Genomic DNA, 13,879 nt, shown 5'->3' with positions numbered 1-13,879 from the left:
TAAGACACATTCCCCAGGTCAAAAAAATCTGTATTTACTCCCTCTTGTATAGTCATATGCTGCTCCTGGAGATAAGTACACTATGTACAGTGTAATTTTGATACAAGTGTGAATGAATCTACTTGAGAGAGTTGGAAAACATTTCATGCGAAGGTATCATTTGAACTAAAATAAGATCATTATTAAGAGGAACCATGGGCATTGATGGATTAATGGTGGTTTGTTTCAGAGATTATAGTATACTGGAGCAAGAAGAGATATATTTGTGTGTGTGTGTGTGTGTGTGTGTGTGTGTGTGTGTGTATGAATGTGTAAGAAAGAAAGGAAGGAGAGGTAGGGAGGAGATGGGAGAAACAGATGGAGAGAATAATCAGGAAAATATGTTATGAGGAGACTAGCATTGCTTAAATAACAAGTTAGAGAGTTTAGAATTACCCTGAATATTTTAAACAGGTAAAACAAAAGGTCAAATTTGCATGTGATAAAAGTCGAGCCTGCCTTCTCAAGAAAGTTAAAACAAAACTTACATTTTCTATGTTATCATATGTCCAGAGGGAATCTACATGAATTCGGTTTTATCAATCAGATATACTCATTTTGAGTCTTTGATTTTGACAACAAATATCTGAGCAGGGCATACAGCAAGCATTCATATTGCTAGCACCTGTGGCAGCAGAGCTAAGATAGTTGGGGGCAGCTGTAGTAACGGCTCTCTTATCAGTTAATGTGTGATTAGGAAAATAGTTTTCAAATACTTTTAATTATGTACTAGTTGGAATGGAATTTTATTTATCTCTAATGTTAATCTAGAGGATCCATTTAATCTTTTTCGTGTTAAAAGAGTGAGAAGTAAAGAGCTGTGTGAGGCTAAATTTATGCACTTCAAATGTATTCTGTTAACTAGTGTTAATACAAGGAATAGCTAAAGATTGATTTGTAATGACTGTATCATCTCAGAATACTTACTATCATATGAGTACATAACCTATAAGCACTATTTCCATATATGAAAGTAGTGGGATCAATCTGATAGTCCAAGTGTCTATATGTAGGCTCTGTACATGTCTCATCATACATGAATAAATAGACACATAGAAACTAGAGATGCTTTATTAAAATGCATATATTGGCTTAGTTAGTCATAGGTGATATTTTGTCTAATGTGTGTTCCAGATGAATAAGCTGTTATTGTATCTGTTGTGTAACATATGGCTGGTAAAAGTCTCCATGGTAAGTGGTGTGATTAGATATGTTATTGTAATAAATTTTGGTGGCTTCTTTTAGGATTAACAGTTTTTTCTTAGCATATTTAGATTATATGCTTGAAGTGCTTTGTTTTGCTGTTGCTTTAGCTACTGAAGAGTATCCTGAAACCTCAGGTTCAAATATGGTTATCTAAGCAGCTTTATTTTCAGGTTTGTTTGTGTTTTCTTTACTTGCATGCTGTATATTTTAAAGATTTGAACGTTTGGATAATTTTCCAAAGAAAAATTGGTTTTCTTTGTGAAAAATACTCTGGGTTTCTCTTCATTTGTATAGGTATAATTATGGATTGATATGGTGGTGAGTTGATGATTATTTGTTAATACATTTGTTTTTCTTGAGGTTACATGTGAAAATTAAGTAGTTAATCTGATCGGTAATGAAATAAAAATAGATACAAAAATTCTGGGAGTTGTCTCTGGAAGCTTAGCTGAGTTCCTGTTTCTCCAGTAAAACCCCTTTGTGTGGAACATTTTTATATCCTCTTGTGAAAGTATAAATCTCAAAATTACAGAGATATAATTCTCAGGCATATAGACAGTAAACAGAGTACAAGTTTTATTTAGCATATTCATGTGGGAACAAGCAGGATGACAAACCCCACTCAAAAGAAAAGTGAGAAACCAAAATGCAAATACTCAGTGCAACAAAGAAATACTAAAATTGCATTGCTTAGTTGGATACAAATCTAGTGTATTGTTTTGGTTAATATACTCTGTGACAATAAAGTTTACTTTTAGAGTTCTCTTCTCTATCAAAACTCATTTGCATCTTTACCACACAAAAATCTTTTCCTCTTTTATCAGTTTTCTAGAGGTCAACATCTAACTTTACATAGTCTGTCCCTAATTAATAATAAATAATTCAAAGAAAGATACATTCCCTTAAGAGATGACACTTAGGTGTGCCTGGTAAGAAAAAAATGTGCTACCATAATACTGGAGGGTTCAACAAGCCTTATTTCTGAGTTTTGAATAATTTATTTCCCCTCTTGTGATCATAAATAAACTCTATAGACTATTTAGAGGCTGTTCTCATTGTGATTTGTGTTATTTGTCTTTATTGATTTACATCAGTGCAGTTAAAAGAGTTGGTTACTGCACATAAGGTTCCTTGTTGTATAATCAGCAAATCTAGAGTCAGATTGTGTTGTACAACTACTAAGGCTATTAAATGAGGTTCTGTCTAGAGAGTACATAAGGAATCTAGAATTTCATTTTTAATAGTCCCTGTCATTCCAGGGCTCTTTTGCTCACTACTACTTTAAAAGTTAGAAGTTCACTTGAACCCGGTTTCGCATCTATAGCTACAAATATGTGCCAATTTCTCTTTCCTTTTCCTGCTAGTCATTGATCTTTCTTACCTGTAATGCTGAAACAATGTACATCTTGACTCAATGTACAAGAGTCATGCCTGACTCTTTGCAACCCAATTGACTATACAGTCCATGGAATTCTCCAGGCCAGAATACTGAAGTGGGTAGCCTTTCCCTCCTCCAGGGGATCTTCCCAACCCAGGGGTCAAACCCAGGTCTCCTGCATTGCAGGCAGATTCTTTACCAGCTAAGCCACCAGGGAAGCCCCGTGTACAACAGGGAACACCAGATAGTTTGCCTAGGAAGGCTCATAGGCATTGGTTCCAAATACTAATCAGACATGTGTCCTTAGTGAGGACTGGTGGCTTGTCATATTCGATTGAATGACATTTATTCTCAGATATGATCCTTCAGATATGACCTTTACAACACAATCAGTTTTTCCAGTTATATCCCAGTGTAAAGGGGCACATATTTTTATTCAGTGTATGCAAATAACTGCATTGCCCTGAAACATAGTGACTCAGTAAAGAGAATTTGTACCTAAATTCAGAGGAGCGGTGAGAACAAGTTCTTAAATATTGGGTTGCCCAAACAGCTCCTTAAGCTATTAAGTAAAAATGAAGGACGTTTTTTCATTTTCACCAAGAAGTTTATTAAACAACATATTCACCATTTTGCTCCACTACCTTCTGCCATTTTTCTGGCAACTTCATAATTCTCTTCAAAACGTTTTATCTTTGTGAGCAAAGAACTGTTCCAGGTGCCTTGTACAATCTTTCAGGAAACTTAAATTTTTTCCACTAAGAGAATTTTGTGAAGACCAAAATCAATGGAAATTCAAAGATGCAATGTCTAATGAATATAGCAGTTGAATCAGAACTTCCCAACCAAACCATAACAGTTTTTGCCTGATCATCAAAGAAACATGCAGGCTTGCATTACCCTGATGGAAGATTATTTTCTGATGACTAATTCTGGATACTTTTCATTGAATGCTGCTTTCAGTTGGTCTGAGAGCAATACTTATTGGAATTAGTCATTTGGTCTTCCAGAATGAGCTCATAATAGAGGACTCCCAATCCCACCATATACACATCATCAGCCTCTGTGGATGAGGACCAGGTGTGGTTGGTGGTGGTTCATTTTGCTTGCCCCACAATCACTTCTGTTCCACATTATGGTACAATATCCACTTTTCATCACCAATCACAATTTGTTTTAAAAATGAAACGTTTTCACTATGTTTAAGTAGAGAATCGCATGCAGAAATACTTTCAAGGTCTTTTTCACTTAACTTATGTGGAACCCAAACATCAAAGCAATAAACATAACCAAGCTGGTACAAATGATCTTTAACACCTGACTTGGTTATTTTGAGTATGTCAACTATCTCCCTTGTGGTATAACTTTGATTGTTCTCAATTAATCTCTCGATTTGGTCACTATCAACTTCAACTCACCTCCAATCTGTTTAGAAATCTCCAGCCCTGAACTTCACAAACTACTTTTGACGTGTTCTATCAGTCACAGCACCTTCTCCATACACTGCACAAATCTTTTTTTGTATTTCAGTTGTGTTTCGACTTTCTTGAAATAGTAAAGCATAATATGCTGAAAATTTTGCTATTTTATTCCATCTTCCATATTAAAATGGCTACACAATTGCTGTATGATTCAGGGAGCTCAGATTCAGTGCTCTGTAACAACCTAGAGGGATGGAATGGGGTGGGAGTGGAAGGGAAGTTCAAGAGGGAAGGGACCTATGTATACCTATGACTGACTCATGTTGCTATACAGCAGAAATCAACATAATAAAAAATGTCATTATGAAACATTAAAGATGAAATAAAATAGCTACATAAAAATTCACCAATTTTGATAACTTTTTTAAAAGTTTTTAAATAGTCTAGCAATTTTTCTCATTTGAAAAGACCCTGATGCTGGAAAAGATTGAAGGTGGGAGGAGAAAGGGACTACAGAGGATGAGATGGTTGGATGGTGTCACCAGCTCAATGGACATGAGTCTGAGTAAGCTCTGGGAGTTGGTAATGGACAGGGAATCCTGGCATGCTGCAGTCCATGGGATCACAAAGAGTCAGACACAACTGAGTGACTGAACTGAACTGAACGACAGCTGTCACAATAGAATCTAACAAAATTGTTTCAAATGAAGTTAGACAGCTAAGTGCTTCTAGAACCATCTTATAAAAAAAATGAATGAACCTTTTGGCCAACTCAATATTTAATGTTATGTATTGTTAATGTTTAAACCTTTTTATCATTACATCATGACTTTCTTTGTTCCTTGTTACCATTTGCTCTAAAGTTTATTTTGTTGGGCATAAGTATAACTACATTTGTTTTCTTTTGATTATAATTTGCATGGAGTATCATCTTCAGTCCCTTCATTTTGAGTCTGTGTGTATCTTTAGAACTGAAACAAGTATCCTGAAGACACCATACAGTTCAGTCTTATTTTTTAATCTATCCCGCCACTCTGTGCCTTTTGATTGGTGAGTTCAATCCATTTACATTTCAGATGATTGTTGATATGTAAGAACTTACTACTGCAAATTTATCTTTTGTTTTCTGGTTGTTCCATATCTCCATTGTTTCTTTTTTCTTGTGTTTCTGTCTTACTTTGTAAATCAGTGATTTTCTGTGGTTGCTTGCTGAGTTTTCCTCTTTATGTTTACTATCTGTGTTCTAGATTTTTGTTTTCTGAGTATCATGGGGTTTGCATAGGACATCTTTCTCATAGATTAAATAGTCTTTTTCCTGTTAATAGAAATTTTTCTTAATTTGCTGTCCTCCCTTTTTTTATTTTCTCTGTAGAAATTATCTCCTTTTATTCTAGAGTTTGTTGCCACATTGTAGTAGCTATAGTTATTTATGAAGCTCCTTCCTTTAACCTTTATATGATAGTTTAATGTTTAACACTCTGTTCTAAACTAGAGTTACAGTTTTCTAAATTACTGAGAGCTATGTATACTTTTATCTTTTCCTTGGAAAAGCTCCTGTCAGTATTTCTTGTGAGGCAGATCTAGTGCTGAGGAACTCCTTAATCTTTGTCTGGGAAAGCCTGAATTTCTCCTATCTAAGGAATAACTTTGTTGGATAGAGTATTCTGGACAAGCAGCTTTTATCTTTCAGTACTTTCAATATGTCATTCCACTCTTTTCTGGTCTATAGAGTTTTGCTGGTAATCTAATGGGGATTCCTTTGGGCAATACGTTTCCCTAGTTTCTTTTTTTTTATCATGGACCCCAACACCTTCCTTATAATGTGTCTTGGAGAAGGTCATTTTGCATTGAGATAAGGTGATCTCTTAGCTTTATGGATTTGTATGTCCAGGTTTAGGAAGTTTCCGGCTATTACTTCTTTACATAACTGCTCTGCCACCTTTTCCCTTCTCTTATTCTGGTATACCCATTACCTGTATTTTGGCTTTCTTAATGAATCTGATACTGTGCATAGTGTTTCTTAACTATTTTAGAAATCTTAGCTCTCTCTCCTCTTCCATCTGAAGCATTGGTAGATTCCTTTCTTCCAGCTCATTTATTCTCTCTTCCATTTCTGTATTTCAAATGCTGTCTCATGCATTCTTCATCATATCTGTTGAGTTCTTAAGCTCCAGAATTTGGATTTGGGTTTTTTTTTAATTGAAAACTTCCCAAAAGCTAAAACAAAAAACAAAACAAAACAAAACAAAACAAAAAAACCCACACCTCTAAATAACCCATAGAAAAAAGGGGAGAAATCTCAGAGAAAATTGCATATGTTTTACATTGAATCAAAAAAAAAAAATACAACATATTAAAATGGGCAGAGCTTCCCTGGTGATCCTGTGGCCAATGCAGGGGACAAAGGTTTGATCCCTGGTCCAAGGAGATCCCACATGCCACAGAGCAACTAAGCACAGGTACCACAACTACTGAGCCCAGCCTCCTAGAGCACATACTCAACAATGAGAAGCCACCACAGTGAGAAGCTTGCACACTGCAAAGAAGGGTAGCCCCCAGTTACTGTAGCTAGAGAAAGCCCACACACAGTAATGAAGACTCAGCACAACCAAAAATGCATAAAAGTTTTTAAAAATTGGTAGAATGCAACTATGGCAGTGACTAGAGAAACACTCCTGGGATTATCTGCTTATGTTAGGAAAGAAGGGTCTCAAATCAAAAATGTAAGCTTCCTCTTTAATAAGCTAGAAAAAGAGCAAATTTAACTTGAAGTAAACAGAAGAGAAAAAAAATAAAAAGCACAAATCAGTGAAATGGAAACAGAGAAATAGAAAACATCAATGAAACAAAAGGTTATTCTTTAGAGATCAACAAAATTGATAAACATCTAGTCAATTGACCAAGACAAAAAGAAAATACACAAGTTTCAAACATTAGGAATGAAAGAATGTTCATCAGTTCAGACCCTCCAGTCATTAACAAAGGCAATAATGAAAGTGAATAGTGGAGCTGGCTCATATTGGCTCATAAGAACTAAATAGATCTCAGAGCTTTCAGAACCAGTTGTTAATTCAGTTGTAAAATTAGGCATGGTTGTAAGTCCATGTGCATAAATCTGCCAATTTAGATGGAATGGAACAATTCTTTGTATCATGAAAATTCAATTAACAATCAAATTTTAAAAAAGAAGTTGAGCCAAACTGAAGATTATAACCAGGAGACAGACTCTCAAAAGCTCTAAGAACTGTTCTAGTAGTTGATGTTCAAGGCACAGTCATATAGGTTTTCGAGACAAAAGATCATACATCACAATGACATGCTGACCTCTCTCGTCTAGGCCGACAACATGCCATCCAGACTAAGGAAGACGCATAAACTTAGGGGCCACATGAGCCACAACCACATGGACAAACACCGAGAACACCTAGGAGGCCGAGATAATGCGGGTAGCATGCATGACCACAGGATCAACTTCGACAGCTATCACCCACGATACTCTGGGAAAGTTGGTATGAGGCATTACCACTAAAAGAGGAACCAGAGTTTCTGCCCAAATATCGACCTTGATAAATTGTGGACATTGGTCAGTGAGCAGACCCAAGTAAATGCTGCCAAGAACAAGACAAGTGCTGTTCTTATTACTGATGTGGTGCAATCTAGGAGCTTTCCCTTCCCCAGAACTTTGTAGTAAATAGATTGTAGTAAATAAAGTTCTGGGGAAGGGAAAGCTCCCAAAGCAGCCTGTCATCATGAAAGCCAAATTCTTCAGCAGAAGAGCTGAGAAGATTAAGCATGTAGATGGGGCTTGTGTCCTGGTGGCTTAAAGTCACATGCTGGGAAATTAATTAAATGTTAACAAGTGCTTTTCAAAAAAAAAAAATGACATGCTGACATTTTACATAACATTCACCAAAGATAAACAGACCAGATAAGCACATATAAAGTGAGCAGAAAGTCACCATGAACCCTTGCAGAGTTGAGAAAGAATGCTAATCTTTTAAGACATCACATTAGTAGCATCAGAAAAAAAGTAAAAATTGATGTTTCCAGTAAAGCAGTCATTCCCATCTTTGAGATCTTGTTGATGTTCAAGGCAGAAGCACATTGCATATTGAAGGGGTGGGGTCAGGGGAAGGAGGGCCAAAGGCCAGAGAAAGAGCATTTTATCCTTAAATTTTCTTGTCCTGCCTTGAAATATAAATTTTATCTTTTGAAAAACTCAGTAAGAAATATATAAAGAAACTGACATTGTAGTGTAAAAACTTTCAACAGAAAATTCCAGATGCAGGTGTGCTCACTGGGGAATTCTACGATTGCACAAGAAAAAAATTATACTGATTCCACAGTCAGTGGATTCTAGAAAATCCAACAAGAGAGCATAATTCCCAGTGTAATTTGATCAGCCCAGTATTTCTCTGATAACAAACAAAAGCATTTTCATAAACCTCAGGACTGATACCCCTCATGAATATAGATTGAAATAACCTCAACAAAATCCAGCAACATGTAAAAAGAGCATATCTTAATCAAAGGAGTTTTATCATGAGAATGCACTGTTAGTGCTTACAGTTTAAAAATGAATGATTTTTTATCATGTGAACTTACATGAAGAAAGTCATATAATCTCAATACACGCAGATCATTTGATATAATTCAGTTCCGTTTTTCATTTTAAAAACTCTTTGCAAACTAAAAAATAGAGACTTTCTTAACTTGATAGAGGTAATCTCCGGTATACTTATAGCTTTTATTATACTAATGGTGAAAGACTGAATTAATTCATTTTCCATAAGACCTGGAAAAAGAAAGGATAATTATTAAAAATTCTATACCTAGGCATATTGTATTCAAATTGCAGAAAATCAAAGACAAAAAATTCTCTAAAGAAGTCAGCCAGGAGGAAAAATATCCTTACCTATTGAAGAACAAAGATAAGAATTACATCAGACTTCCCATCGGTCTTGAAACCATGCATACAAGAAAAGAGTAGACTATTTATAATTGCAAAAACCATCGCAAGAAGTTCTTCAGAGAGAAGGAAAACAATATAGATGAGAAACTCAAGTCTCTGTAGAAAGAGAAAGAGCATCAGAAAAGGAATATGTAATTCCTAAATAAAATTTTTTATTTAGTATAAAACTTCTAATAGAATATATGGTAGAAAATTGTGGTAACCCTGGATTACATAAAGAGTTCTTGGAACGTCAAAAGCATCTTTGAAAGAAAACTGGATAAATTAGACGTCATGAAAATGAAAAGCTTTTGCTCTGTGAAAGACATTCTTGATATTTCAAAACAAGGAAAAGGGTACGAGTGATATAGAGCATAATATATCTAATTGTATTATCCTTGCTTGTAAGTGCTACAGTCAGGTTTGCATCATGAAAGAGACAACTTTTGATATTTTGCTGAGGAATAGCACATAATTTGGGATGTAAAAAACTTAATTTATTTTTTCTGAATTTAGGATCCTATGTTTGGAAGATAACATAAAAATGTTATGGTATATAGTTCATTTAATTTTGGAGAGTTAGGTAACTAAGAACAGAGAATAATTTTAGTTTTGTTATCAACCATACTGCTAAACACTTTTAAAACAAAAATAGCAGAACATAACAATTATAAGGAAATTGAATTCCTTAAAAAGTAAAAAACATTTGTTTTTGTTATCTAAAAATAATAAAGGGCATGCCAAAGTTAAGGCATGAAATAACGAAGCACAAGTTATTTAAGGGAAATATGGGACCTTTGCTAAGTGGACAGATGATGACCCACAATGTTCAGTCCATATTTTAAGGAGAAGACCAAATAGTCAAAGATCCATTTGGCATTTTAACAAGGGTAAAACTGAATTATAGTCATACAATAATGTAATGTTTGTCAGCAGAAATTCAAAAGCCCTTTAACTATCTTTTTAAATGAGTTAAACTGAACTTTGTCCAAATTTTGATCCATTTAATTGCTTCTTACCACAAACCAAGACAAATATATCAACAGTTCTCCTCCCTCAAATCTTATATAATTTATTGTACACACTCACTTGTCTTTAATTACATTTTGCTTCACATTCTAGAACAACCAAATACTTTCAGCTCTTTCACTAAACACACTGTTTAGTTGACTTGAATAGCCTTATTCTAGCATGATACGTATGTATAGTGGGAAATAATACACCCAAGGAAAGAATCCTAGCATCAGGGCTGAATTTTAATCCTGCGGTTGTTCACTGTTGAGTTGAGTGATTGGACATGTCACTTATAGTTTACCTATTAGTTGAATAATTGTACTTGTCATTTTTTAAGCTTTAGTTTTCTCATTTTTAGTATATGCTGTGGTAAAATTAAATAGTGCATTTGGTGTTGGGTTTTGTTTTTTGTTTTTTGGGTTTTTTTTTTTTTTTTTTTGCAAATTGCATCTTACTGATACCATAGTCCAACTCTAAGAAGAGCCCAAAATAATTTTCAGTGACCACTGTCATGAAACATATTATGTTTTATTTGTCTGTGTGTCTTACCTGCCTTACTAAACTGAATATTTTGAAAATAGAATTTGTGTTTTAGGAGCACACAGAGTATGCTTGCTGAATAAATGATTGTCTAGTATCCAGGGCTTAGAAAGCAAATCTTACACTCCTTTCTTCTTATCAATGTCATTGAAAATGTACAATTAATGATATTGGTAAGTTAAATTTCCTGAAACACTGCGTTCCTAGTAGCATCCACTGCTGCAAAACCGAGGCAATGCAAGTCCTTTTGATTACATTTAATAAACCCCTCCCTTATCAAGCCACAGTTCAGTTCAGTTCAGTCGCTCAGTCATGTCCGACTCTTTGCAGCCCCATGGACCACAGCATGCCAGGCCTCCCTGTCCATTACCAATTCCCAGATTCAAGCCACAGTTGGTCTTTAATCCAGTACAACATGAAGTGTTGGCAGTGATGCTGGTTGGACAAAAATAAATCCAGGGCTTCACTATTTTCCATAACTACTCAGGCTAAGGAATTTAAACAGTTATGGTATACACCTAAGGCTTGGGTTGTGTCTTTTATCACATCAGCCAAAGTGAAAGACACATTTTTTAAATCACTTCAATTAGTCAGTTCCTGGTAGTGGGATCCATATCCTTAGAGAGCTGTTTCCTAGGAAATATGCTGTTCTTCATATGCTTTATATGCAGATGTTGTTTACTGAGAGTTTGGAGAGTCCTGCAGTTGGGGAGATCTAACTGGCCCACAGAACATCTAACCCTGCCATGGGTTACCATCAAAAAGCCTGATTTCTACATAGTTAAAGAACACAGGAGTTATACGAGAAAAATACTGTCACTACAAATATAATCGTTATTAATAAAATTTCAAGTTGTCTACACTAGTAACATCTTGGAGGAACTTAGAGTGATGATTGTGTAGAAAAGCTTGAAAGTGAAAGAGAAGTCGCTCAGTCGTGTCTGACTCTTTGCAACCCCATGGACTGTAGCCTATCAGGCTCCTCCATCCATGGGATTTTCCAGGCAAGAGTGCTGGAGTGGATTGCCATTTCCTTCTCCAGGGTATCTTCCCTACCCAGGAATTGAACCCAGGTCTTCCGCATTGCAGGCAGACGCTTTACCGTCTGAGCCACCAGGGTAGAAAAGCTTAGAGTTAGGCAAATTATTATTTTTAGTAAGAGAAATATGGTCGGCTAAATCAAAAGTATATAACCTTAGGACTTCCCTAGTATTCCAGTGGTTAAGAATTCACCTGCCACTAAAGGAGGAAAGGGCTTGATCCCTGGCTTGGGAAGACTCCTCATGCTGCAGGGCAACTACACCCATGTGCCACAACTACTGAATCCATATGCTGTAACTGCTGAAGCCAGCCTGCCCTAAAGCCCACGCTCTACAAATGAGGCCATCACAATGAGAAGCTTGTGCACTGCAACTGAATAGCTCACATGCAGCCTAAATAAATACATTCTTAACCTTAAATCAATAAAAAGAAAATATGGCCAGAAAGATATGGAATGAAAGCATTCAAAGGAGAACCTAGCATTTAACAAGAAAATCTTTTCCCATTGCTCTTTGAGGAAAGCTGTTCTACTTCATGCAGCTGTTTGTTCATGCCAGGGATCTAGGGTCAACTCTTGACTTCCTGTGGTTCTCTAGGCAACCTGAGTTTATAATCTCTAATGAGTGTGACTTTCCAATTGTTGTCAGATGGGGTTGTAATTTTAGTTGGGAAATGTGTATCCAAGGATCAAGTCCTTCTACTTTAATAGCTCTGTTGAAGTTAAGAGTATTCGGTACAGTCCTCTCCGGTGATGTTCAATGGCAGTCTCTCTGTAAGCTGTTCTCTGTACACTGGACTTCACTGCTTCGATGGTTGGCAAGGAAAAGCAACCTGTTCTGTTAATGATTCAGCTGAGATATATTGCTTTACCCCTTATAATATTTACCTAAGAGAGTTTTGGTAAATTTTAGCTGAAAAGTTTTAAAGCTAGAGTAGAGATATTTCCAAAATATAGGCCTGCAAGTGGCCAATTAACAGAAGATAATCTAGGGTTCCATGAGACGGTGAAATACAGGGGAGACAGGCATGCTGCAGCCCGTGGGGTCGCAAAGAGTTGGACACAACTTACCAACTGAACATCAGTAGCACCAAATCTAGGATTACCTGGTGGGAAAGAACACAAAACCTAAGAGAAAAAAGAGTGGTCCTTAAGAGTATGGGTTGTCAAGAGTATCTGACAGTTTGGCAGATTTCAGTTTTTACATATCATGTATTCTTCCCACTTTTCTAGAGTATCTGTATGTTTAAGGACAGGACATTTTTTTAGTACGGAGCTAAGCTTTACCTAATTCAAAGTAAAACTTCCAATAAAATGTTTTCACCTATCACTGGATAGCTCAGTTGGAATGGCTTAGGTACAGAACACAAATATGTAACAGTTTTTTAAGCTATTTTAAGTAGCAGTGAAATTATCTGGGACACTCCCAAAATAAACACACAGTTACTAGTACAAATTCATAATGCACAGAGGGAAGAAATTGTACAGAATCTATTTGGACATCCTCAAAGGATCCTTTGGGCAAGGTGCCTTTCATATCCGACTTTTATAGTTTTTTCTAGGATTGTGTTGGTAGATGAGGGAAGAACTGCTCATATCTTTTGATGTCTTGAAAAGTTACCCCATCAATGTTCATTTAATACTGTAGTCAGTTTGAACTTACCTGGTGTCCCAGTGGTAAGAATTATCCTACCAATTCTGGGGACATGGGTTCAACCCCTGGTCTGGGAAGATTCTGTGGCAATTAAGCCCATGCACCACAACTGCTGAAGCCCAGGTGCTCCAGGACCCATGCTCCACAACAGTGGAAGCCACTGCAATGAGAAGTCCGTGCTCTGCAACCAGAGAGTAGCCCCCACTTGCTCCAGCTAGAGAAAGTTCATGCACAAAGACCCAGCACAGTCCATATAGATGTAGATATATAGATATATGTATGCATATATACATACATACATACATACTGTAGTCAGTTTATCCCTACTGTAGTGAGTTGTATCATGGAAGATTTGAAGAAATACCTGTTTGAGTTTAATTGGTACTACCAGGTTGCCATCATAAATCTCAAAACCTAAGTGGTTCTAGTGTTTCTTTTCGGAATTGAGAGTCAAATGCTGTACATCAATGTGATGGAATTTGTGATCTCTGTAGACTGATCTGTCTTCTGTGAAAGAGGCCCTTGTCAAGGACTTTAGTCAGAGCATTCTTGTAGTTTGATGATCTGTGGAAACCTTTCCTCTAATGTCTCATCTTACTAGCTATGTGCCCAGTCGCTCAGTCATGTCCGACTGTTT

At 36.2% G+C, this 13,879-nt stretch overlaps 1 protein-coding gene and 1 pseudogene across 1 annotated transcript in view; both read left to right on the top strand.

The window, feature by feature from the left end:
- The window catches only part of GDPD4 (glycerophosphodiester phosphodiesterase domain containing 4), a 99,533-nt gene that overhangs the window by 36,004 nt on the left and 49,650 nt on the right, over positions 1-13,879 (top strand). The window lies entirely within an intron of this gene.
- On the top strand, positions 7,391-7,868 carry LOC138421314 (large ribosomal subunit protein uL15-like; annotated as a pseudogene).

The sequence above is a fragment of the Ovis canadensis genome, chromosome 15 (assembly GCF_042477335.2).
Source record: "Ovis canadensis isolate MfBH-ARS-UI-01 breed Bighorn chromosome 15, ARS-UI_OviCan_v2, whole genome shotgun sequence".
NCBI classification, from domain to species: domain Eukaryota; kingdom Metazoa; phylum Chordata; class Mammalia; order Artiodactyla; family Bovidae; genus Ovis; species Ovis canadensis.
This window is presented reverse-complemented; position numbering and strand designations above follow the sequence as displayed.